The sequence below is a fragment of the Mustela lutreola genome, chromosome 6, assembly GCF_030435805.1.
Source record: "Mustela lutreola isolate mMusLut2 chromosome 6, mMusLut2.pri, whole genome shotgun sequence".
NCBI lineage: Eukaryota > Metazoa > Chordata > Mammalia > Carnivora > Mustelidae > Mustela > Mustela lutreola.
The window spans coordinates 148371412-148397448 of NC_081295.1; the positions used below are offsets into that span (position 1 = coordinate 148371412).

Genomic DNA, 26037 nt, shown 5'->3' on the forward strand with positions numbered 1-26037 from the left:
ATTCTACCTTTAATTTTTCAGATTTGTGAAAGGTCACTTTTGACCTCAATAAGCCATATATTGATTGCTGAATTCTAGAATGAAACTTTAATATATCAGTGAAGAATAGGTCAGAGGGTTCTGGGAAAAGCTTGTCAAAAATAGCCACACTCAGGGAAACGGAAAACCCACCTACCCTTGGCTGTACCTTTCCTGGGGATATTTCTGATCTATGCTAACATCAATATTAGCAATAGGAAAGAGGGCAAGATTTTTACTTTCTAATACTAGGCTATATATCTATAAATAAGTAAAAGTTCTTAATATCTAATTAAAAGGGGAGTGTAACCACGGCCTAATGTCCACAGTGGTCAGGCAGGCCGGTTGTATTTGAGGAGGTACAGAAACCAATGGATCTGAAAAGCAAAGAGCCAGCTGAGTCCCGGTTCCTCTGCCTACCAGCAGGGTGATCTTGAAGCAGTTCATGCTGGTAAGATGTGAGTCGATAGCGTCCGACACAGTGGCCCTGTCTACCTCTCACCTTGTTGATTAAATGAATGAATTATATGAGAACATTCTAAAAATTCTGAACTATTAGGCAAATGGAAATTCTAGCGAGGGAATATATACCATATTAATTTGGAAGCTGGTCCTTTGTCATTTTCTCATATGGAGTGACCCTTCCAAAGGAGGACAAAACCGTATCTCAGGATGTTATCTTCATTTGGTCCCAACCAAGTAACAGCTAAAATTGCTGTGCAATAGGAACGGCACAAAAATAACACTGGAAGATGGCAAGATTGCCCAGAGAGGGGAAGGAAGGGGAAAAGAGAAGATTCTGGAATACATTTCTCTCACAGGGGAGTTATATTTAGCTCCTTCCTCACTCCTGTCAAATATTGTTCTTCTTAATTCCCTCTGAGGCTTGAGAACGTTCACTAAGATGACAGCCTGAGGTTTGGAGGGGCAGAGGTGAAGAGGAACCAAAAAATAAATAAATGCATTTTCATGCTTGCTTTTGTCCTCTCTTCTTCAAGAATTCTAGGCTGTTTCCATGGAAATTCTAACTTGTTTTGCTTAAGCACTTTGTACAGAAGAGGTTTCATGTGGGGTACTTGTTCCGAGTTGAGTATCACAAGTTCAATAACGGTTTAAGCCAAGTCTTTTAAATTCCAGGCTTTGAAGCCCCAGTCGTAAATCAAAATGAGAAAAACGTCAGGCAAGACGTGTATAAGCACTTTAGAAATTTTAGATAAGTAATATACATTTATAGCTTTGATAACATAAATTAGTTATGTCTTACTGCACAGTATTTGGTCATTCTTGACCCATGACCAATTTCCAAGGAGAGAAAGTCTATAAAGTCCCCTTTTTTCTAGTTACTCCTTTCCTGAAAGATGGAAGCCATTGCTTTATGTCCACAAGGATCGCACTGAGCTATTAATACCCTGTGAGTTGGAGGGTGTGCTTTCTTTTTCCATTTTGCCACTGTTGGAGATAATTCTGATTGCAGTCCCTACTGCAATCAGAATTTTTCTTTTTTCTCATTTTTCTTTCTTTTTTCTCATTTAATAGCTTAGATAATGTGTTCTTCTCAAAAGGGCAAATACCTGAATCTGACGTCCCAAATGAGTTTGAAATACAAAAATAGTTTTGCCAAGTAGAAAGTGTGTTTTTGCTGTATCTTAAAACCGTGTTGCTCTGACAGCCCCAATCAGGTAAGAACTCGTTTGCAAGTCCTCTGACCCCTGCCCCAGATGAGGTGCGAGAAGTACCGTGGGTGACTTTGGAGAGCCTTGGGGTATGCATTTCCATCCTGCACTCACCTGTGTACATCTGATCGCTGGGGAAAAGAGGGATGTGAAGATGTAGAAGAAAAAAATTGAAGAAAAAAGGCACAAAGGTTGAAAGCATCTCTTAACAGCATCCCTGAAAGAGGATGAGATGGTGGAGTGCGAGTCACGTGGGATGGACACGTGAGGCGAGGGCTGACCACGAAAGGGGCCACGTGCGGGGCCACGTGCGGGAGAGAGGGAGAGCTGGCTTGCTGGGCGTTGGGACACTTCATCTGGGGATGGGGACTGGGGGAATCACTTAAAAGACAGTAATTGGGGGCACCTGGGTGGCTCAGTTGGCTACACACCTGACTCTTGATTTAGACTCTTGTCATGATCTCAGGGTCCTGGGATCAAGCCCCAGGTCGGGCTCCACTCTGGGCACGGAGCCTGCTTAAGATTCTCTCTCTCACTCTTCCTCTGCCCCTTCCCACCCCACTTAAACAAAAATAGATAGTGATTGGATATATGGTTTTCTGTTTTCTAGTTAAATCAAAGACATTTAGGACAACAGCTGAGTTTTTTAATTTGGAAAGGTTTAGATATTTTTAAAAAATAAGAGTATATTCTTTGTAGTGGAAATGTTTTAGAAACAGGCAAAAGTGGTGCCCCTGGGAAGATTCGATGGGGCTTCGCCATGGACCTTGCATGTCCAGAGACATGGAACACTGGTGTTCTTTATCTGTTGTGACTTCCAGTCTTAGGCCGAGAAGCGAGTCAGAAGAGAAAGCAGGAAGATTAGAGAAAGTGTACTTACCTTGCTCTCCAGTATCCTTTCCTCCAACAAATTAAAACGTCATTTGTGGGGCACCAGGGTGACTCCGTCGATAGAGCATGTGACCCTTGATCTCAGGGTCCTGAGTTCAAGCCCTGCGTTGAGTATAGAGATGACCTAAACATAAAATTAGAAAAATACAAAACATCATCTGCGGCTGAGAGTCAGGCTTGCATCATCAGTATTCACTGTGCTGCGCTGCTTCTGTCCTGCTGCGGGTCCATGCCTGTTGGTGGTGGACCTTTATAGAAATAATGGCAAGTTTGCAAGGGGAAGCGTGGGAACAGCCTTGCAGCACTAACCACGTGCCACGTACCACGTACTTGTATTTAATCCTCGCAGCAATGTGAGGTAGGGGATAGTAAACCCATTTTTCAGAGGAAGAGAAGAGTGCAAAGGCAAGAAGGAGCAGCCTGCCCAAGGTCACGATGTCCACATGGTGCACAACCGGGGTTTCAAGGGGGGGTTGGGGGGGTGCCGAAACTGCGTCCTGTGTGCACGCCACCTCACCCTGCTGCTTCCTGACTCGTCCCTTCCAAGCGAACCCTTTGCCTTAACCCTGGGGCTCCTGAGACAGAGCCGCCCACCACTTCCCTGTCCTCCATCCCCTGTTACCTAGGTGCCAGCAACCACTGAATTAGTGGAGGGGAAAATCCCTGCACACCAGTAGGAATTATTGGAAACAACAGGGATAGCAGGTTCCAGAGGAGCTGAAAAAGCCATCAGGATTGCCCTGAACCCGTCTTGATTCATTCCCAGTCACAGCTGAATCCACCCTTTGGACCTTTAGCCTGACATCTCACTGTACTTACTGTACCTGCTTATCATCGGGGCACCATATTAAAGAAAAGTGCCATTTTCCACCCTATGCCGACTTCATCAATAATATTTCAAAGTGCTCCCTATGCTCTGTCATTGACCATGAGTGGCCATGGGGGGGGGGGGGAGTGCATAAACCACCACCCAATGGAAACAGAATGTGTTGGGAGTGTGGCTGGCAAATGGAAAGCTAACCTAAGAGTCAGAAGTCCCACAAGGACATAGAGGGGAATTCTCAGTACAAAGCCTTGACCTCATGGATCTTTTGTTTGATCCTTTCCCTGTAGCCCTTGCTTTCTTTTGTAAAGAGGCATTCCATCTCGAAGTTCCATATCTGAGAAGGAAGACTGGTAATAGTCGACGTCAGATGGAACAGTCTTCCCTTTATTCCCGTCATTCGCTCCTTTGCTGTAAATGTCTGCATTTTGGCTGGGCATCCCCTGACCAGACACTGCATTGTCTTAATTCCTCACAACCTCATGGTAGCTTGGCATTACCATTTTCATTTGACAAAGAGGCTAATACAATTTGCCCGAAGTCATAACTGAAGGTGATAGCACTGGGAAAGGAGCCCTGAGTCTGGATGACGCCACAGAAATCACCACCATTGGACTATTTTTACAACCTCCTGTGTCTGAAGGAATTGTCTCAGAAATTCTCAGGGAGGCTTTATAAATATGCCTTGGGTTCAGTAAACTGTGGGGCTAAAACCAAATTTAAGGACCTCTGAGGCAAATTATACGCATGATTAAAATCCTTCATACAAGTCATAGAACATAAATGTCTCCATGCTTCTATTTTAAGTTTAACTTCTGTGGTCAACATTTGTTTAGTCATAGTGCTAAGGATTGTACTGATTATTTATCATCTTGACCTCCACCCACTTGGGCTTTTATGGGAAGGATATTATACGGTGATTTATCATTATGAGCTACTATAAAACTGAACGAGTCTATGTCAAGGGATGTCAATTAATTATAAACTTTGAACACTGCCAATTTTAACAACCACCACATTGTATTTAAATGCAGAATGTCATTATTAAATGGGTATAGTTCAAGACATGTGCCATTAAAAGCCTGGCTGTCTCCATGAAAACCGAGAAGAGATGAAGGAGAAAAAGAGAACTTGAAGAAGAAATAGTGCCAGAAACAGGAGCCAGGGCATCTTGAAAATGGCTGAGTGAGAGGAACACATGCATCCTCACTTGAAGAGAGTTTGAGAGGGGAAGCTGGCTGGCCAAAGGAGTCATTGGGTTTGTCCCCAAAAGCGCACATGGGGACCCATCTTTACCATCCAGGGCGAACCAAGAATCTGGACAATTCACGCTTTTGTAACAGCTGCATTCCTTATCATCTTTGGCATATTTCTTCGGCTTGCACAAAGCCTCTTATCTCGCAAACAGTCTCTCTCTGGACTGCTGTCTCCTTCAGCTGCTTCGAGGCCACGATCCCTTAAACCTCCCAGGTGTCTTTCTTACCTCTCAGCCCATGCTTCCTTTATCTGTCTCTATTTTTTTAAATCTTTCCCAGCTGCCACTTTGGGCACAGGGGTTGTCCCCTGGTTCTCTGAGAATGAGACATTTCAGCATGCTGATGTGGGGAAGAGATAGAACGGTCAAAACAATGTATTTTTCAAAATTAGCCCCACCATCTATCAGAAAAAAAACATTTCATCGCAGCTTTCATACAACCTGTGCTCCGTGAATTAACCTGCACATTTCTGAAAGGATGCCAGACACCCCAGAGTCTTGCACAAAGAAAAGCAAGAGAGAACCACTGGGAACCTTAATTGTCCCGAACAGGATATTTCTCCCCCTTAGAAATGCAGATTCTCTGTGGCTGCAGGCTCACCACGTTTATGTAACACCCTCTCAGTTGGATAAAATGTTAACTGGCATCCCCACTGTGTACAGAAATGTAAATGCTACAAGCTGGAGAGAAATTTCATTTCATATTGGAAACTATTTTGTTTCACTTGCCAACTCCCAACACCTCTAGTTGATTCCAAGCTTGTATAATCAATGTAATTGTCTCTGTTCTGGGTAAGTCTTTTTTTTTTTTTTTTTTTTTTTTAAACATATAATGTATTATTTGCTTCAGAAGTACAGGTCTGTGAATCATCAGTCTTATGCAATTCACAGCACTCACCATAGCACATACCCTCCCCAATGTCCATCACCCAGCCACCCCATCCCTCCCACCCCACTCCAGCCCCCCAGCAACCCTCAGTTTGTCTCCTGAGATTACAAGTCTCTTACGGTTTGTCCCCCTCCTGATCCCATCTTGTTTCATTTTTTCCCTCCCTACCCTCCCTGATCCCCCGCCCTGCCTCTCAGATTCCTCATATTGGAGAGAAATCATGTGATAACTGTCTTTCTCTGACTGACTTATTTCACTTAGCATAATACCCTCTAGTTCCGTCCATGTTATTGCAAATGGCAAGATTTCAGGGGGTTTTGATGACTGCATAGTATTCTGTGTGTGTGTGTGTGTGTGTGTGTGTGTGTGTGTGTGTATGACATATCTTCTTTATCCATTCATCTGTTGATGGACATCTAGGTTCTTTCCATAATTTGGCTATTGTGGACATTGCTGATATAAATATCTGGGTGCATGTGCCCCATTGGGATCACTACATTTGTATCTTTAGGGTAAATACTCAGTAGTGCCATTGCTGGGTCGTAGGGTAGCTCTTCTTTAAACTTTTTGAGGAACCTCCATACTGTTTTCCAGAGTGGCTGCACCAGCTTGCATTCCCACCAACAGCGTAGGAGGGTTTCCCCTTTCTCTGCATCCTTGCCAATATCTGTCATTCCCTGACTTGTTAATTTTAGCCATTCTGACTGGTGTGAGGTGGTAACTCACTGTAGTTTTGATTTTGTATTTCCTTGACGGCAAGTAACGTTGAGCACTTTTTCATGTGTCTCTTGGCCATTTGGATGTCTTCATTGCAGAAATGTCTGTTCATGTCTTCTGCCCATTTCTTGATTGAATTTTTTTTTCTTTGGGTTTTGAGTTTGATAAGTTCCCTATAGATTTTGGATACTAGCCCTTTATCTGATATGTCATTTGCAAATATCTTCTCCCATTTTGTCAGTTGTCTTTTGGTTTTGTTGACTGTTTCCTCTACTGTGCAAAAGCTTTTTATTTTGATGAAGTCCCAATAGTTCATTTTCACCCTTGTTTCCCTTGTCTTTGGCGATGTTTCTAGAAAGAAGTTGCTGTGGCTGAGGTCGAAGAGGTTGCTGCCTGTGTTCTCCTCAAGGATTTTGGTGGATTCCTATCTCACATTTAGGTCTTTCATCCATTTTGAGTCTATTTTGGGGTGTGGTGTGAGGAAATGATCATTTCATTCTTCTGCATATGGCTGTCCAATTTTCCCAGCACCATTTGTTGACAAGACTGTCTTTATTCCATTGGACATTCTTTCCTGCTTTGTGAAAGATTAGTTCACCAAAGAAGTGAGGGTACATTTCTGGGCTCTATTCCGTTCCATTGATCTATGTGTCTGTTTTTGTGCCAGTACCATACTGTCTTGATGATGACAGCTTTGTAATAGAGCTTAAAATCTGGAATTGTGATGCTGTCAATTTTCGTGTTCTTTTTCAACATTCCTCTGGCTGTTTGGGGTCTTTTCTGGTTCCATATAAATTTTAGGATTATTTGTTCCATTTCCTTGAAAAATATTGATGGTATTTTGATAGGGATTGCATTAAATGTGTAGAAGGCTCTAGGTAGCATAGATATTTTCACAATATTTGTTCTTCCAGTCCATGAGCATGGAACATCCATTTCTTTGTGTTCCTACATTTCTTTCATGAGTACTTTATAATAAGTTTTCTGAGTACAGATTTTTTGCCTCTTTGGTTAGGTTTATCCCTAAGTATCTTACGGTTTTGGGTGCAATTATAAATGGGATCGACTCCTTAATTTCTCTTTCTTCTATCTTTCTGTTTGTGTATAGAAATACAACTGATTTCTGTGCATTGATTTTATATCCTGACACTTTACTGAATTCCTGTATGGAGTCTTTTGGGTTTTCCACATAAAGTATCATATCATCTGCAAAGAGTGAGAGTTTGATTTCTTCTTTGCCATTTTGGATGCCTTTTATTTCTTTTTGTTGTCTGATTGCTGAAGCTATACTTTCAGTACTATGTTGAATAGGGGTGATAGTGGACATCCCTGCCATGTTCCTGACCTTAAGGGAAAAGCTCTCAGTTTTTCTCCATTGAGAATGATATTCACTGTGGGTTTTTCATAGACGGCTTTGATGATCTTGAGTTATGTGCCCTCTATCCCTACACTGTGAAGAGTTTTGATCAAGAAAGGTTGCTGTACTTTGTTAAATGCTTTTCAGCCTCTATTGAGAGAATCATATGGTTCTTGTTCTTTCTTTTATTACTGTATTGTATCACACTAATTTGATTTGCAGATGTTGAACCAACCTTGCTGCCCTGGGATAAATCCCACTTGGTCGTGGTGAATAATCCTTTTAATTTACTGTTGGATCCTATTGGCTAGTATTTTGGTGAGAATTTTTGCATTCGTGTTCATCAAGGACATTGGTCTGTAATTCTCCTTTTTGATGGGGTCTCTGTCTGGTTTGGGGATCAAGGTAATCCCTTGATGGGATGGCCTCATTAGATGAGTTTGGAGGTTTTTCTTCCACTTCTATTTTTTGGAACAGTTTCAGGAGAATAGGTAATAATTCTTCTTTAAAGAATTAATTTAAATGTTTTTAAATTATATAAATGGAATATATGTTTGGTAGAATTTTTGGTAGAATTCTTTAATTCTTTAATGTTTGGTAGAATTCCCCTGGGAAGCTGTCTGGCCCTGGGTTGTGTTTGTTGGGATATTTCTGATGACTGCTGCAATCTCCTTACTGGTTATGGGTCTGTTCAGGTTTTCTATTTCTTCCTGGTTCTGTTTTGGTAGTTTATACATCTCTAGGAATGCATCCATTTCTTCCAGATTGTCAGATTCGCTGGTGTATAGTTGCTCATAATATGTTCTTATAATTGTTTGTGTTTCTTTGCTGTTGGTTGTGATCTCTCCTCTTTCAATCATGATTTTATTAATTTGGGTCCTTTCTCTTTTCTTTTGGGTAAGTCTGGCCAGGGGTTCATCTATATATATGTATATATATATATTAAAATATATATATATTTTAATATTTAAACGTTATTTTATTTTTTCAGTGTTCCAAGATTCATTGTTAATGCTTCACACCCAGTGCTCCATGCAATATGTGCCCTCCTTAATACCCACCACCAGGCTCACCCAACCCCCCCACCTTCTCCCCACCAAAACCCTCGGTTTGTTTCTCAGAGCTCATAGTCTCTCATGGTTCGTCTCCCCCTTTGATTTTCCCCAACTCCCTTCTCTCCTCCCACTGTCTTCTGTGTTATTCCTTATGCTCCACAAGTAAGTGAAACCATATGATAATTGACTCTCTCTGCCTGACTTATTTCACTCAGCATAATCTCTTCCAGTCCCATCCATGTTGATACAGAATTTGAGTATTCATCCTTTCTGATGGAGGCATAATATTCCATTGTATATAAGGACCATATCTTTTTTATCCATTCATCTGTTGAAGGGCATCTTGGTTCTTTCCACAGTTGGGCGACTGTGGCCATTGCTGCTATGAATATTGGGGTACAGATGGCTCTTCTTTTCACTCCATCTGTATCTTTGGGATAAATACCCAGTAGTGCAATTGCAGGGGCATAGGGTAGCTCTATTTTTAATTTCTAAAGAAACCTCCACACCATTTTCCAAAGTTGGCTGCACCAACTTGCATTCCCACCAACAATGTGAGAGGGTTCCCCTTTCTCCACAACCTCTCCAACACTTGTTGTTTACTGTCTTGTTCATTTTGGACATTCTGTGTGGTTTAAGGTGGTATCTCAATGTGGTTTTGATTTGAATTTCCCTGATTGCTAATGAGGTTTATCAATCGTATTAATTCTTTCAAAGAACCAGCTCCTAGTTTCGTTGATCTGTTCTACTGTTCTTTTGATTTCTATTTCATTGATTTCTGCTCTGATCTTTATTATTTCTCTTCCCCAGCTGGGTTTAGGCTTTCTTTCCTGTTCTTTCTCCAGCTCCTTTAGGTATAGGGTTAGGTTGGGTACTTGAGAACTTTCTTGTTTCTTGAGAAAGGTTTGCATTGCTATATACTTTCCTCTCAGGACTGCCTTTGCTGTGTCCCAAAGATTTTGAACAGTTGTGTTTTCATTTTCATTTGTTTCCATGAATTTTTTTTTTTTAAAGATTTTTATTTATTTATCAGAGCAGGTGGGGGGAGAGCGAGCACAGGCAGACAGAATGGCAGGCAGAGGGAGAGGGAGAAGCAGGCTCCCTGCTGAGCAAGGAGCCCGATGTGGGACTCGATCCCAGGACGCTGGGATCATGACCTGAGCCGAAGGCGGCTGCTTAACCAACTGAGCCACCCAGGCGCCCCATGTTTCCATGAATTTTTAAAATTCTTCTTTAATTTTCTGGTTGACCCATTTATTCTTTAGTAGGATGCTCTTTAGCCTCCATGTATTTGAGTTCTTCCCAACTTTCTTCTTGTGGTTGGGTTCTAGTTTCAAAGCATTGTGGTCTGAAAATCTGCAGGGAATGATTTCATTCTTTTGGTACCAGTTGAGACCTGATTTATGACCCAGGATGTGATCCATTCTGGAGAATGTACCATGTGCACTAGAGAAGAAAGTGTGTTCTGTTGCCTTGGGATGGAATGTTCTAAATATATCTGTGATGTCCATCTGGTCCAGTGTGTCATTTAAAGCCTTTATTTATTTGTTAATTTTTTGCTTGAATGTTCTGTCCATTTCAATGAGGAGGTTGCTAAAGTCCTCTATTATTATTGTATTATTGTCTATGTATTTCTTTGATTTTATTATTAATTGGTTTATATAATTGACTACTACCATGTTAGGGGCATAGACATTTAAAATTGTTAGATTTTCCTGTTGGACTAACCCTTTAAGTATGAGATAGTACCCTTCCTCATCTCTTATTATAGTCTTTGGCTTAAAATCTAATTTATCTGATATAAGGATTGCCACCACAGCTTTCTTTTGCTGTCCATTAGCATGGTAAATTGTTTTCCACCCCCTCATTTTAAATCTGGAGGTGACTTTGGGTCTAAAATGAGTTTCTTGTAGACAGCACATAGGTGGGTCTTGTTTTTGTTTTTGTTTTTTTAATCCATTCCGATACCCTTTGTCTTTTGATTGGGCCATTTAGCCCATTTACATTAAGGGTAACTATTGAAAAATATGAATTTAGTGCCATTTTATTGCCTAGAAGGTGACCGTTACTGTATATTGTCTCTGTTCCTTTCTGGTCTGTCACTTTTAGGCTCTTTCTTTGCTTAGAAGACCGCTTTCAATATTTCCTATAGGGCTGGTTTGGTGTTTGCAAATTCTTTTAGTTTTTGTTTGACGTGGAAGCTCTTTATCTCTCCTTCTATTTTCAATGACAGCCTAGCTGGATATAGTATTCTTGGCTGTATATTTTTCTTATTTGGTGCTCTGAATATATCATGCCAGTTCTTTCTGACCTTCCAGTATCTGTGGATAGGTCTGCTGCCAATCTAATATTTCTGCCATTGTATGTTACAGATTCTTACCCTAAGCTGCTTTCAGGATTTTCTCTTTGTCCCTGAGACTTGTAAGCTTTACTATTAGATGATGGGGTGTGGACCTATTTTTATTGATTTAGAGGGGGATTTCTGTGCCTCCTGGACTTTGACGCTGTTTCCTTCACCAGATTAGGGAAATTCTCGCTATAATTTGCTCCAGTATACCTTCTGCCCCTCTCTTTCTCTTTCTGTTTCTTCTGCGATCCCAATAATTCTACTATTGTTTCATCTTATGGTATCACTTATCTCTCAAATTCTCCCCTCATGGTCCAGTAGTTTTTTATCTCTCTTTTGCTCAGCTTCTTTATTCTCCATCATTTGGTCTTTTATATCACCAAGTCCCTCTTCTGTCTCATTTATCCTAGCAGTAAGAGCCTCCATTTTTTATTGCACCTCATTAATATCTTTTTTATTTCAACTTGGTTAGATTTTAGTTCTTTTATTTCTCCAGAATGGGATTCTACTTCTTCACAAAGGGATTCTCTATTATCTTCCAGGGTTTTTGGAGCCCAGCTAACACCTTGATAATCCTCATTCCAATGTCATATTGATTAGGTCTCTAGCCATTGGTGCTGCCTCTTGTTCTTTTTTTTTTTTGAAGTGAGTTTTTCCACCTTGTCATTTTATTCAGATAAGAATAGATGAATGAGAGAACAAAATACTAAAAGGGTAGCAATGTCCCCAGAAAAATATACACTAATCAAATCAGAAGAGACCTGAAACTCGGGGGGAGGAGAAGGGAGGGTGGGGAAAAAATATATATATAATATTATATTATATATATTATATATATATATATTATATATATTCATATATATATATAATATATATGTGGATAAAACAGAGCCACACACTTGATTTTAGGTGTATTTTGGTCAGTTAGAAGAAACTGCCTCCCAAAATTTTAAAGGAAAAAAATATATATATTTAAACACAATGAAGAAATGAAATATGAGTGTAAAGATGAAAATTTTAAAAGATTCTAAAAAGGAATTGAAAAGTTGATTGAAAAAAGAAGGGAAAAAAGAGGAAAGAATATGATCAGGCTGGAGACTAGAACAAAGCCATGTGCTATATTTAGGGTATATTTTGATCTGTTAAAAGAAACTGTATCCCAAAATTTCAAAGAAAGAAAAATCTATACATATACAAAAAATAAGGTTAAATACAATGAAGGGAGAGAGTATGACTATAACAATGAAAATTTAAAAAGATTTTTTTAAAAACTACTGATAAGAAAAAATAGTTTAAAACATTAAAATAGGAAAAATGAAAATTTTTAAAAAATAGAATAAGAAAAAAATAAAATAAAAAAAAATAACTTTGAAAAACTAAAGAACCATGGGGAAAAAGCCTTAAAATTTATGGGTTGCATTGCCCTACCTCTTGAGTTCTGCAGTTCTCATGATCAGTGAACTTGGGCTTGGCTGGGTGTTCTTGCTGATCTTCTTGGGAGGGACCTGTTGCCCCTGTGATTCTCAAATATCTTTGCCAGAGGCAAAATTGCACCGCCCTTGCCAGCGGGCTAAGCAATCTGCTCAGGTTCGCATTCTGGAGCTTTTGTTCCCTGAACGCTTTCCGTAGAGCTCTGGAGGAGGGGAATGAAGATGGCGGCGCCCAGTCTCTGGCTGGAGGAGCCGAGAGCTTGGGGCCCCACTCCTCAGTGAACCCTCCCCTCTCCCTGGTCTCCGGCAGCTCTCCGAGCTCACCCAGCCTGTGAGCAAGTGTTTCTGTCTCCGGCGCTCGGTGCCCTTTGGAGTCTCCAAACCCAGCTGATTCCTGGCATGCGCTCCTCCCGGAGGAAGGTGAGTCTCCCTGGACGTGCCACGTGGGTCCCTGCTCCAAGAGCAGTGGCCCAACTGTGTCTCGGATCATGATTTAAGGAAACCCCAAGCTGAGAGCCCCCTTCTCAGCTCTGTCTCTGCTACAGCCTCCCCCACTCTGATGCCCTCAGGCACTCCTGGTTTTTCTGTGACCCCGCTGGTCCTGAGACCGCACTGTCCTGGCAAGGGCTCCACCCCCTGCTTAGCCTCTGGAGCCACGTCTCCCAGTAGAGCAGACTTCTAACAGTTCGGATTTTGTGCTCTGCTGCTTGCCAGGAGCCGACCCCTCCCCCCACGGTCTATTTTCCTGTATGTCCCCTTGGACTCACTTCTCTGCTCGTCCTACCTTCCAGAAAATGGTTGCTTTTCTGTTCCCAGAATTGATGCCCTTCTTCTCTCCGATCTCCTGTTGAGTTTGTAGGTGTTCAGAAGGGTTTGATAACTATCTAGCTGAACTCCTGGGACCCCACGATATTTAGGTCTCTCCTACTCCCCTGCCTTCTTGCTTGAGTCTCCTCAGGGTAACTCCTGTAAGAGAGTTTTAGTGGTTCTGTAGGTCTACCAGGTTTTTCTTAACATGATGGGTTCTGGGTGATTAAGAAAGTTAGTATAATCTTAGTTTGGGGGATTTTTAAAAAAGATGTATTTATTTATTTTGGAAGAGAGAGAGAGAGAGAGAGAGAGCGTGAGCGCGCCTGGGATGGAAGGGGGAGGAGGAGCAGAGAGATAGAAACTCAAGCAGAGCATGGAGCCTGAGGAGGGACTTGATCCCACCACCCTGAGATCATGACCTGAGCCGAAATCAAGAGCAGGACACATAACTGACAGTGCCACCCAGGCACCCCTTTGGCAGATTTTTTTAAAAAAACTGTATGATAAGGGCTTCAGGACCTTGGCAAAGCAGAGAGGGACAACTTCTGGGCCCACGCTGCTAGGCACAGCTAGGAGAGTCTGGCTTGGCACTTGACACTCCTTTATTTCTCCTCAAAAACAAGCTCAAAAGGTACAAATGTCTTGGGTAGTCCTCTAATTCCCTTTGAGGTTAACCAGTATGGCTCTCTTCTCCATTAACCCAGGAAATTTGGACAAATTTGTTAAATATCTTTGTGTTGCTAGTTTGCTGTGAAGATTATGGTTCCAAGAATGATATCAACCAATGTGAAAAGCAAATCTCTTAATCATACAAAAACACATGCCCACCATGCTCTGAAGTAAATGGTTTATATACTTAACTAAGTTCTTTATATACTTTAATATATATATATATATACTTTATATATATATACTTTATATACTTAATTAAGTCCAGGTTCTTGGGCGAGGGGAAAATCAAGAGGCAGGGTCTATCCAAGTTGGGTTTACTCATTTTGACCACTTTCTCATTCAGAATAAATTGCTGTGTCTGAGTGGATTCTGTAGAAGTCTGCATCTATGAGAGTCCACTAGAAAGAACAGTTGAACTGATACCCACGTGTGCACACACATCTCCGGGTTACAAGGAACGAGCTCTTTCTAGAGAGTACTAATTAGATAAGAGTTTGTGTTCTAATAGAAATATTTTGTGTTAGAATAGAACTCTATAACTCTGAAAGATGAATTGGGATCTTGCAGTTCCAGAAATGTATAATTTAACTGAATCAGTTCAGTGCTTCCTAGCCCTTGGGCAGACAAATCAAGCAGCCAGTGGATGCTACAAATTACAATTTAAAAGTGAAAAGTGAAAAGTTGTAATTATTTTTCATTTTCAGAGTCATTCTTACTCTTTTTTTTGGTTGTAATTGAATTCCATTATCTCGTTCTACTCCAATGATGTCAACACTAAAATCAACACTTAATTGGGCATTGTTGGGCATTTATTATGGTTAAGACATGTGAAATATACTATGTTTCTTCAGTTTTGCTTGTAGGTAATAGCCAGTATGTAGCAGCTAATATCCCCTTGACATTATTTTTAGTGAATCTCTGAATACATTTTAAAATCCTTCATAGAATAAAGTAGGAGTAACTAAAATGGTGGGAACAGCTTTCTTAAAATTAAACTTTTCACTGTTTTATAGATCAATTATCTTTCTCATAAATATTCCAGCGGAATGATTTGCAGTGGTACTCGCAACAGTTTAATCATCTTCATGATTTCATTTATGTCGAGTTACGTATACCTCGGACCTGTTATAGAGAGGAGATGTCAGTTAATACCGACACGAATCCCAGCATGAACGCTATAAAAAGACTGTAGGAACATGCAAGCGCAGTGAAGAATGAGCCAAAGTATTCTCTAAGGGTGGCAGAATAAAAATAATGTGCACCACGGTGTGAAGAATTATGAATTTGCACAAAGAGAAGCATTGAGCTATTGAAATGCCTCAGTGGCCTTTGCAGTATGCTAGGATCCCTCCCTGCCCCAAAAACCTTAGTGGCGTAAAATTAAAAAATAGCAAAAAACAAAAAAGAAATCTGTTTATACTCACTGCCTGTGGGTCAGTAATTTAGAAAGGGCACAGTGATGACAGCACTTCTGTGCCCTGCGGTCAGCAGCCATGATTAGAATGGCCAAGCCAACTGGGAGGCCTGGTGGCCTCAACCACTGTAGCCTGGTGGGTTCCTTGCAGGATGGCCTCCAGCATGGTGGTCTCAAGGCTGGTGAGCTTCTTACACAAGAGCCCAGCACGGCAGTGAACAAGGTAGGGACCACAGGACTTTTCTTGGGCTAGGCTTGAAGCTTCTACCACATCCTGTGGATTCCCCGTGAGTCAGGAAGTCCCACCCAGACTCAGTGGCAGGGAACTTGGGGGAGGAATCAAAACTAGTTGGTTCCATCTTTTTTTTTTTTAAAGATTTTATTTATTTATTTGACAGAGAGAAATCACAAGTAGATGGAGAGGCAGGCAGAGACAGAGAGAGGGAAGCAGGCTCCTGACTGAGTAGAGAGCCCAATGTGGGACTCGATCCCAGGACCCTGAGATCATGACCTGAGCCGAAGGCAGCGACTTAACCCACTGAGCCACCCAGACGCCCCAGTTGGTTCCATATTTAAAACTGCCCCATTAACAAATTTTATTTTCGGTGTGAATTCGTTTTTGTTTTGTTTTGTTTTGTTTTGTTTTGGTGCACCGTTCCTGGAAGTACTGCAATACCACGTCGATGCATGGAGTAGACGGAGCAAGCTCCTATTCCATCTCCCTGCTCCAAAAATCCATTTAATATATTGTCCTCGGATAGAGGACGTATCAGATATTAAACTGATAAGAACAGATACTACACTTGATCTTAGCCAAAAGGCCGAGAAGTGATGTGAATTCATTTATTTTTAATGCTTTTTTCATCCCAGTATCCAGTGTGTAAAATTCATCATCGTCGCACTAAGTTCTCTTCCTATAGCTATATTTGCTTATTTTTTGAAATGGAGGCATTGGTGTGTTGTAAGTGGTACCTTATACCCCCAGGGATATGAGAAAGGTGTAAGAGTTTTCTTCTGACATATCACTGATTTAGTTTTGGTAATAAAATAAAAATGTTGTTGTTGGGTGTCTGGGTGGCTCAGTTGGTTAAGTGACTCAATTTGGCTCAAGTCACAATGCTGGGGTCCTGGGATCGAGTCCCACATTGGGCTCCTTCTGCTCTGCAGAGAGCCTGCTTCTCCCTCTCCCTCTACCTTGCCACTTCCTCTGCTTGTGTGCTCTCTCTCTCTCTATCAAACAAATAAATAAAATCTTTTAAAAACTGTAGATGTCAATAGAACATGTTAAATAATTATCACGTGTAATTTATCACCCAGCTTTTGAGGAGACCACTTTTCCTGAACTTGGTAATCAGTCTGCCTCATGTTAGGATATAGGGATATAGGACAGAGGAAAAAGAGCTAGATCTAAAGAGCAGAATGGTAGAGGGCAGGAACCCACGTCCAGAGGAAGCCAGCAGGCTGTCCAGTGAAAAGGACCCAGGACTGGGAGGCTAGAAGCTGCAACTGTTCAGTCCGTGCTCTCTGAGCCACCAGGATGGGCTTGGGCAAGCTGCTCGACTTCATGGTCTTGTTTCCTCATCTGTAAAGAGTTTGGCCAGGATGCCGTCCTTCCCGTTATAATAACACTGTGACTGTAGTTCAAGACCCTCCTTACTGTGCTCTTCACAGAGCAGCTCTGAAAATACCTATGAAAAGAAGATAGGAAAATAATTGAATGAACAAATCCTTTGGTAACCAACTTTATTTTGCATGCACTTTGCATGTTTCAGTGCATTTTTACATGTAACAAAAATGCCAAAACTAAGAAAAGAAAGATCTAAGAGCTCGAAGGGAAGGTATTTCAGTGCAGATGGGTTACAATTAAGATTTTGAGTCCGGAGAGAGCTTCCGGGTCAACTTAAGAGACATTTGGTAATGATGTGTGTTTAGGGCAATGGCAATTGCCTGTGTCCCTCCCCTCTCCTTTCTCTTTTTCATTTAGTCAAAGAAAAGACTCTTTTATTTTGACATGTAGCTTGAACTACAGCCGTCCTCACATTGCCTTGGATAAGCATGCACATGGGTTGCTGCAAGGGGACATCTGTGCCGGCCGAACTGAGATGAGGAACGGTGTCATGTTTGTCTAGGGTGACAGGGGTCTTGCCTAACCATGAGCTCTATCAATAATTCATGGCCCTGTGGAGAAAGAACCCTATGAATAAGAAATGTTGCTGTTGGTAGAAGACAGAGCCAGTGATGCCCTCATTCCAGGGAAACAGAATATGCTCAGACTGACACAGCACTCTCCGAACTTTCCAGTTACATCACCAGGTAGCTTAGATCAGAAGCAATTTTAGAAGATGCATTCAACATTCAGCTCTCCTTTCTGCCAGCCTAATTTGTTAGGGTCAAAGTCTGGTCAGAAACACCCTTGACCAATTTGTCAATTATACCTCCTTAAGAAGGGAGGGAGGGAGGAAGATATCAGACCAGAGTTTTGCTTGTTTGTTGTTAAGACCGGGCAAGGTCCCTGAGTTATTTTGGAGCTTTAGGCTTTATGTTAGGTCATTAAGTATGAAAACATTATCTGGGTGGGTTTACATACAAAATGGAAGACTGAGAATCAATAGAATTCCGAAATCTATTTTTTATTCCATTTAAAGCTCATAATCTTCTAGGTCTGTCTAGTTCTTTTTTTTTTTTTTTTTTTTTTTGGTGAGATTTAATTATTAATCCTTCCTTACTTTTGGGTTCTAATTTAAGAGTGCATTAACAGATTGCTCACTAGGGGATTTGCCAAAATCACACCAGGACAAGATCATTAGCCTCTGATGGTTAGGATCATGGACTTGGAGGCAGACTGATGAGGGGCTGAGACCAGTCTCCACATTCTGCCAACTGAATGACCTTAAGCAAGTTATAGCCTGCTAAGTGTCTATCTTCTCCTCTGTAAGTGGAGATGATGCTTCATCAAGTACAATAATGTAAAGCATAAAGCAAGGCAAGGAGTAAGCACTCAATAAAGGTTAGATATTTTAGTTGTTTTTCTTAATTATCCATCTGACAAATACTTGTTGAGTGTTTAATAGGTGTTAGGCATTGTTTTAGGCATTGGGGACATAGGACTCAGATTTGGTGCTCATGAAGCTTACATTCTGGGAGCAAGGGGGACCACAAGTAGAGTTTAATGACTATACTTTTCTAGGAGATAAAAAAGTAATAACAAAGTATAAAGGGAAAAGGGAGATTGAGAATGATATAGGTGGAAAGCAGGTAGTAGCATTTTATCAGTTTCTCTGATAAGATTATATTTAAACAGGGAATAAGAGAATATAAGGGAGCAAGCCATGTAGACATTTGAGGGAAGGTCATTTGTGCACAGAAAAGTACATGTGCCAAGGCCCTGAGGCAAGTGTGTGCTTGGTGTGTTCAAGGAAGAACAGCTAGAGTGGGGACAGGAGATGAGGTCAAGGAGGTGGCAGGAAGCAGAATGTATCGACCATAATGACTTCAGATATTACTGCAATGAGCTAGGGAGCCACTGACAGGTTCTGAGCACAAGAGAGTCAAGATAAGACAGTTTCAAAAGGATTGCTCTTCTACAGAAAGAAGGATACAGGATATACATAGGGAGGCAACAAGGGAATCCCATTCATACAAGAGATGATGGTAATTCATGCTAGAATGGCTATAATAATGGGCAGGAAGAAGTCCTATTCTGTATATATTTTAATTAAAGTGCCAACACTTTAATTCTGTAGAAGAGCAATCCTTTTGAAACTGTCTTATCTTGACTCTCTTGTGCCAACAGAATTTACAGATAAAGTGTGGATCTGGAAAACAGAAAGTAGTCAGAGAGGACTCCAAGGTTTTGGCCTGAGTAGCAGGTAGAATGGGGTTGTTACTATCAAGACGTCAGTCAGAGGCAGTGACAAATTTGGCAGTATGAGGTGAGGGCAAGCGAAAAGCCAGGGATTTTGGTTTAGATATATGAAGTCTGAATTATCTCCTATACATCCAAAAGATGTCAAGTAAGCACTTTGATCCACCAGTCTGGAGTTTAGCAGAGATGTTGAGAGCAAACTGTCACAGGTGCAACCATGAGAGCCGTTCACCAATATCCCGAGGCCCATTGCGGGACTGTACTTTCTGTCTCCTTACCCTTTGGCAGAGCCACGTGACTCGAAATGGCCAATGACTTGGGAACAGTAATGATTACGTCACTTCAGGCAGAAGCGTTAAGCCTTATGAGTGTGAGTCACAATGGCCTCTTTCCCCGCCTAGGGGGTTGTGCACACGTGTGTCAGCCTGGGTCCCTGAGTGACAGACGCCTCTGCTGACTCAGGATGGAAATTGACAATGAAAGAGAAATCTTTGTTGTTCTAGCCCACTGAGACTTGAGGGTAGTTTGCAGAAAGACCTAACTTCTTCTGAGAATTGTGCACGAAGCTAAAAATGTTTTTAAACCATGGAACTGGAGATCACCCACGGCATGAGTGTTGATGGTAATGAGAGAAGGGCTGAGGCCTGAGCCCTGCAGAGTCCTGACACTGAGAGGTGAGGAAGGAAAGGGTGTTCCAGGGAAGGAGACTGAGGAGGAGAAGCTGCCAGGGGGAAGTAAGAGATCCCAGGAAGAAAATGCCTCAAGAGGGAGGACCTGTCAGGTGCTACTGATCCGTTAAGAGCGTTGAGATTTAGGAAATTAACAATGGGTTCGGCAGCATGGTGGCTACCAGGAAGGACCCCAACAGGAGAAATTCTGTGAAGCCATGAGAGCACGTGACAGCTTGTCCTGGGTTCAGGAATGGATGTGACAAAAGGAACAAAGATGGATAGACAAGACAGGCCAGGGAAATGTTTCCGTGAAGAGAAGCAAAGAATGGAGGAGTTCAAAGAGGGTGTTTAAAAACAGAAGATTGTAGCAAGAAAGAATTGCCTGGTAGACAGGAAAACACGCAGCGCAGGACAGTGAACAGCAGTGGGAGTGATGTCGTAGAGATCAGGCCTTCCGCTAGAGACAGGAATATGGACAGTTGTCCGAGACAGGAAGAGAGAAGTGAAACTCTAAGGACACAGATGCAGATAGGCTGTAGATGTGGTGGTGAATGAGGTAAAAGTTCTGTTTTGATTGGTTCCTTTTTTTTTTTTTTATTCAGTGAAATAAGAAGTGAGGTCATTAGCTAAGAGTGAGGATGATGAAGGTGAGGATGGTCTCCAAAATTCTAAGTGTGCTGGCTGCTCCTTGCCCCTCTGAGCTCACCTCCTACCACTTTCCCCTTACTTTTTCCACTTTTTCTTTTTTAAAGATTTTATTCATTTATTTGACAGACAGAGATCACAAGCAGGCAGAGAGGCAGGCAGAGAGAGAGGAGGAAGCAGGTTTCCTGCTAAGCAGAGAGTCCAATGTAGGACTCAATCCCAGGACCCTGGGATCATGACCTGAGCTGAAGGCAAAGGCTTTAACCCACTGAGCCACCCAGGTGCCCCTTCACTTTTTTTTTTTTAAGCTGCACTTTCTTCCTTTCTCTTCCTTGATTAGAACCATCACACTGCAGTCTCAGGACCTTTCTTTGCACGTGTAATTCCTTATGCCTAGAAGGATCTTCCTTTGCATGTCCACATGGGTAATTCCTTTATATCCTCTTGTTCTTTGTTTAAATGTCATTTTATCGGAGAAACTTCCAGACTAGCCAGTCAAAAACAGCCCCTCCTCCTGCCTACCTCTGTCATTCATTTTCTGTCTCTTTTCCTACTTCATTCTTTGTCATTATCTCTTTCACCTATCTGAAAAATATATTTGCTTCTCTATTCATTTTTGGCCTTCCATGTCCCCAGAATTTAAGCTCCATGAGTACCCAAACTTTATGTATTAAGAAGGGAGGAGAAGGTCTACAATAAAAAGTTAGGAGAGTGGGATTGTTGAAAAAAACAGAATAGAACTACTAGGCAGGACGTCAAGACCTGTGTCATGAATTTAAAGCACTGTATCTCTTTTTAAGTATGCTAATATTTACAATTATCTTTTCTACCTGGAAAAAAAATTCAGATTCATGAGCAAAGAAGAGAGGTAAGAAGAAAAAGATGTCATGAGAGCTCTAATGAAATGCTTTGATTGTCATCCCAATAGAGTTGCTGAAGGTGTTCTGAGAACCCCAAAGCCTGGTATCTTAGCTAACTTCTTTGCTCCCAGATACATTTCCACATCATCCACTTCCTATTAGATGGTAGTGGGTTTTTTTTTAGGAAATTCAAAGGAGCAGTCTGAACCGAGGAATAGCCTTTTCCTGTCTCACTTCTAAAGGCTGGATAGCAAGAGATGCTCCTTCATTTACAGCTCTTTGGGTCTCTCTGTATGAAGTTGAGTGTTGGATTTACCCCTTTTAGGAATGAGCCACCCTGAAGATAGGGACAGGTCTTGTTTATAGTATGGCTAATTTATGTATACAGTTAGTTTTGCCATCATGGCAACTGACTTCATGCACATCATGGCAACTAAAAGCCCCTTTTTAAAAAAAAAGAGGACTATGGCAGGAATTGTTTCCTTATCGCTTGCTGAAGGAGAAATACATTGTCCCCGGCGACAGAGGTGAGCTCTCATAGAATGTGCTCTCCTTCCTGGTATCTATCTTGAGACTTCTCACCCATGAAGGATACGGTTTTGGTGCTCCTGGCCCCTAATACATTAGTAAGTTATGGCCTGGCATTTCTTGGTTTGGAAGACTCAGCCCCCTGTCATTGATCAGCCACAACTGTGAGTGACTTAGGGACTGAATCTCACAAAGTTTGAATCCCACTCAAACTACAAGGCCATCGTGGTTGCCTGACGCCAGAATAACCTGGCCAAAACCATCTGGGATATTCAGTGATGAGGGAAGACATGTAGCAACGCCCACACTATTCTGAAACTTGCATGAATGTGACACACATCACTTCTCCTACTCCAGTGGCAAAGGTGTCTCATGACCAAGTGTGCCTTCAGTGAGTTGGGAACATGGAATTTTCTCCCAGGAAGGGCAGGCAGATATTATTGGTAAACTGTGATGGGGGCTACCAGAGAACTACCCCCCCCACCCCCCGCCCCAGGGCTTCCCAGACAAGCTCATCATTGCTTCACCTGTTTGACCTCTAGGACCTCTGTATTATTACTGAGGGTATCATAACTGCTTGTGTGACTACATCTCCAACTACAAGGAGTCCTTGTGAGATTTAGGACCATTTTTTATTGTCTTGTCCCTTCCACGGTACCTGGGACGCAGGTAGACACGCTGTTGATTAAATGATCTTGGATGAATTGAACAGAACTGGACGGATTGGATCAGAATGATATAAATCAAGAGTATTTGAGTCCATGTGTTGAGATGTGGTATAAATAAATAAGCCTGGATAGAACATGGCATCAGGTAAAATTCGTCTAGGTACGAATTTGAATACAGAGGTCCATTTGCTCAGGGATGATGCTTTGTGGATGAGAAGACGAAAGCCAAAGCAGGAGAGAGGGCTGTGGTCCCACATCACACAAACAGCCAGTGAGGAATTCAGGGCTCCATTCCCCTGGTTTAGCTCTGTTCCTGTCATCACCAGAAGCACCCTTTGAAAACACACAGCTACTACCACAATCACCACCATGGTATTTACTTACAAATTACATATTCAAAGCTAAATTTAAAATAATAAAAAAAGATACGCAAAATCCATTCTCCCCATATCTTACCTCTACCCCACTTCTGGACAAATAACTGTGTTGACACATGTTCATGTATCTTCTAGAAATTTGCCACCCATGCATAAACATATAATGTGATTCTTTTTCACCCAAATCATACAACACATGCGCCATTTGCTTTTTTAGCTTAATGCTATATCCTGGACACCTTTAGTATCAGTCTGTGTGAAGCTGTGCTGTTGTTCAGTGGCTACTTGAGGTTCCATTATGGATACTATAATTTATATCAGTAGCCAGCTTTGATAAACATTTAAACATTTCCTATCTTTTAATATGACAGATGATGAAATATCACTATTTGCTCAGGACTCCCTAAGGTACATCTCAAGCCGTGACCTCTCCCCCAGATTGTGCTACTCTCGGTCTACTTGGCGTCTTCATTTTTAATATCTAGTACGTTATCAAAACCATGGTAGTCAGAGAGTTCTTGCCTGCGCTCATCAAACTTTTCCTTTCCCAATCTACCTCTTCTCAGTGACATCTCCATCTATCCAGTCTTATAGACTGAAATAGTAGCAGCCCTTCCCATGTCCTATCTTCTCCTCAGATTTCAAATTCGATTTCTCATTGGCTCCAGCTCCAGAATGAATCATGAATTCAGCCACTTTCTCGGATCTCCATTACTGTCGCTGCAGGCTAAGCTCTTCTCCTGCTTCATTTGTTTTATTGAAAGAGCCTCCCCATTACTTTCCCTGCTTCCACCCTGCAAAGTAGCCGGAGTGATCTGGTGGTGTTTTTATTTTCAAATAACTATATATGTGTCAAATAAATATATATATTTATTATCAAATAACTATACACATACACACATACACACACACATAAATACATACACAAATACACAAATACCCGTATATGTATATACATACACTAATGGTCAAACTATACTTGTTTTATAGATTATATATTTATTCATATATTGTTAAATTTATATTATTTCAATATATATTTTTGTTGGATATTTATGTATGTACTATATCTCATTATATATAGATTTATCATTCCAGGGGGCCTGGATGACTTAGTTGGTAAAGCATCTGACTTTTGATCTCAGCTTGGGTCTTGATCTCAGTGAGTTCACGGGGAGTTCAAGTCCTGTGCTGAGGAAAATATGTGTGTGTGTATTTATTTCTATATATTATAAATATTTATATTTTATAAATTATTCTTAACACCAAATTTATATGTTGTAAAGGTAATAAAACAAACACCAGATGCACCCATCACCCAGCTTAGGACAGAGAATATTACCAATAAATACTTTTGAAGAATACAGAGGTATGCCTTTCCTCAGTCATATATCCTTCTCTCCTCCAAAGGCAGCATTCTCTTGAATTTTGTGTTCCTAATTTGCCTTGCTTTTTACTGTTTTTGCCACCTCTGTAATTTGTTGTACATAGTCAAGTAGCTAATGGTCATCAAGATTTCTGATTCCCCTCTCCTGCTAGACACCCGAAAGTTTGATATGACGCATAATCATCCCAACTGATTTGGCCGGTGAAATGTGAGCAGAATGACATAGCTGGAAATGTATTTATTTTACACCCATCCTGAAATATAGTTTCGCAATGCATATTAATCTGGGTTTTGCAACTGTGCTCTAAAAACACGTAAGATATGTTTCTATTGTCTTCTGGCTCCTAATCTCTCTGTGATGGAGTCACTGGTAAATCTCACTTGTCATTCTTTTGTGGTAATCCACCTCTTCTCTTTGGCTTTCTGCAATTTTACTCTGATATAGTGAAGAATGCATTTCTTTTTAATTTATCCTACTTGGAATACTTGGGGGTATCCTGAGTCCAAGGGTTGATATCTTTTAATAATTCTGTTGTCAGTTCTCAGCATTTGTTTCAAATCATTTCCTCCTCTGCCTTTTGCCTCTGCCTTTTTACAAAATGCTAATTTGGTGTATGTTGGACCTTCCCTCTCTATGTTCCTCGACTTCGAACGTATTTCTAGATTATCTGTCTAGCTGAGGTGTAGCTATCTTCTTTTTAGCTCATACTCTCTTCAGGTCCTCCCAGTCTGTGTATCACTCCATCCACTGACTTTTAACCTTCTGTTATTTTTCCTTTTGTGTCTGGATATCCTTTGATCTAACCTACTTGATAAAATCTTATAGTTTCTTGCTCTCGGCTCATAAGTGTAAGCCTCTAAGCATCTCATACTTCTTTAAACATAGTAAACATTAAACATATTCTATGTCCTCATTCAAATGCTCTGTTTCTGAGATGTGTTTTCTTCTGCTGCTTCTCATTCATGGCCTCTTGTTTCCTTGTGTTTTGAGATACTTGGGTTTATGAGCTCATCATCTTTAAAACTTTATCTAAGAGAATCCTTTGAGTCCTGGGTAGAACTAGGATTCTTCTTGCCTTTGTTTCTCCCAGTTGTATTATGGGCACTGACAACCGAGGACCATTTAAATTAAACTCTTCCTTTGGGATACTGTGAATTATTTTTTATTTTCCACCTACCATCAAAGTCAAGATGGGCACATTTTCACACTTTCTTTTCTTCTTCAATCATTTTATTATGAACTCTTTTATTACACTCTATTTGTTTTATTTACAAATTTTCCCACGCATCCACTCCCTTATCTGTCCACCACCCCAGAGTGTTTTTGATGTGTTTGAAAGTACATACCACACTTTGTCATACATGTATATTATTAATTGAGTCAATATTTGTTTATTGGAGAATAACATTTAAATTACATGACATGCACAGATTTAAAATTTTCTGTTCTATGGCTTTCAGTTTTATGAAGATACAGAACATTAATGTAACACCAGAAAGTCTTCTCCTGTTCTTCCCAATGAGTCCATGTTCCCTATCTCTAACCCTAGAAGCATGAATTGTTCTGATTTTTGCCTTCTGAGATTAGTTTAGTACATTCTAGAATTTCATATAAATAGAATCCTACATTTTGTGCTCTTTTGGGTGAGGCTTCTTTCACTTAGCATAATGTTTCTGAAATGTAT

General features: G+C 41.0%; 1 non-coding gene across 1 annotated transcript; it reads right to left on the bottom strand.

Annotated features, from left to right (window-relative positions):
- Nucleotides 1–15993: 15993 nt before the first annotated feature.
- Nucleotides 15994–16184, bottom strand: LOC131835013 (U2 spliceosomal RNA). Its single transcript, XR_009355090.1, has one exon. It is a non-coding gene; the product is annotated as a U2 spliceosomal RNA (small nuclear RNA).
- Nucleotides 16185–26037: the final 9853 nt, after the last annotated feature.